The sequence below is a fragment of the Amblyraja radiata genome, chromosome 1 (assembly GCF_010909765.2).
Source record: "Amblyraja radiata isolate CabotCenter1 chromosome 1, sAmbRad1.1.pri, whole genome shotgun sequence".
In the NCBI taxonomy this organism is placed as follows: domain Eukaryota; kingdom Metazoa; phylum Chordata; class Chondrichthyes; order Rajiformes; family Rajidae; genus Amblyraja; species Amblyraja radiata.
Genome location: NC_045956.1, coordinates 168436616 through 168438128, shown reverse-complemented (window position 1 = coordinate 168438128; position 1513 = coordinate 168436616).

Sequence of the window (1513 nt, the reverse complement as noted above, 5' to 3'; positions counted from 1 at the left end):
TCCTCCTCCCGCCCCCTCCCCCTCCGCTCAACGCCCATTGGCTGCCGACGGGCGGAACGTCGACCACGCACTTCTCCGATTGGCAGGCGCAGACGTCAATCACCGTCCATCCGCCCGGAAGTCGGCCGCGCGCCTCCCCGATTGGCCGGCTCCGACGTCAATCACCACCCTCTCGCCCGGAAGAGCGCCCCGCCCCCTTCGTCTCCGAGCGCGCGCCGGGTCCCGGGTCCCGGGTCCCCGCTCCCGCGTCCAAGCAAAGAGCCTTCAAAGGGTCTTCAAATGCAGCGGCGCTTCGCTGCGCTAACGGTTGCATTGCATGGCTGCCGCCCCTGCGCTGCTACGCGGCTGATGCATGCTAATGAGTTGCAATTGCACGGCCCGAAGTCGTTCCTGCCAACGCGTGTGCGGGCGGCGGGCGACAGTGTTTTGGTGGGGGATGAGGCGGCTCATGTACGTGCTGCTTTGTGCGTAGCCATCGCGGGGGGGAACATGCGGCACAGAGTCCTCTACTGGCGGCAGCTTGCAATGCAAGCGCCAGGTGCAGCTCCCAACACTCTCCATCTATCCCACCTCTCTTTGCCGCTTTGCATTTTGCTCCTAATCGAGTCTCCCCAGGAGCCACCCTGATTACCTCCACTGCAGCCCCAATGAGTTCTCAGGAGCAAAGATACTAGAACAGTGACCCCCATGGGTGTCGTTTGGGGTTTTTCCGGGGGTCATGAAGGGGTCATAAATATAACATCAATTTGTTGAGCCCATTTTTTGGAACCTAACAAAGGTACATCCCACACACAGTATTTTGTTTGTGTACGCGTGTACATATACATACGCAAACTGTTGTGAACCATGTCTGCCAAGAAGCGCACGTATAGGGGGGTTGCACATAAGGTCACTGGGTCATAGGGCTTGAATTGAATTGAATTGAATTGAATCCTTTATTTGTCATTCAGACCTTTCGGTCTGAACGAAATGCTGTTGCCTGCAGCCATACATGTAATAATAACAAAACACAATAAACACAAATTAACATCCACCACAGTGAGTTCACCAAACACCTCCTCACTGTGATGGAGGCAAAAGTCTTAGAGTTACTGTCTCTTCCCTCCTCTTCTCCCTCTGCGCCGAGGCGATACCCCACCGGGCGATGGTATCAGTCCCGCGGTTCAAGCTCCGCGGCCCGGGGGTGGTCGAAGCTGCCCGCAGCTGTTGCAACGGGTGCTCCGGAAAACAGGCACCAGCCTGTGACCTGCGAGCTCCCGACATTGTCCTCCACTGGCCCGCGGCCGAGCCCCGGATCCAGGTCGCCGCCGCCTCAGCCGCCGGAGCACCGTCTCTGCCCTGCACCGGGCCGCCCACAAGGCAGCGTCTCAGCCCCGCACCGGGCTGCCCCCACGGGAGCACCTTCCAGCCGGGAGCCGGTCCGCCCTCACCGGAGCGCCTTCCAGCCGGGAGCCGGTCCGCCCACATGGCAGCGTCTCAGCCCCGCACCGGGCTGCCCCCACGGGAGCGCCTT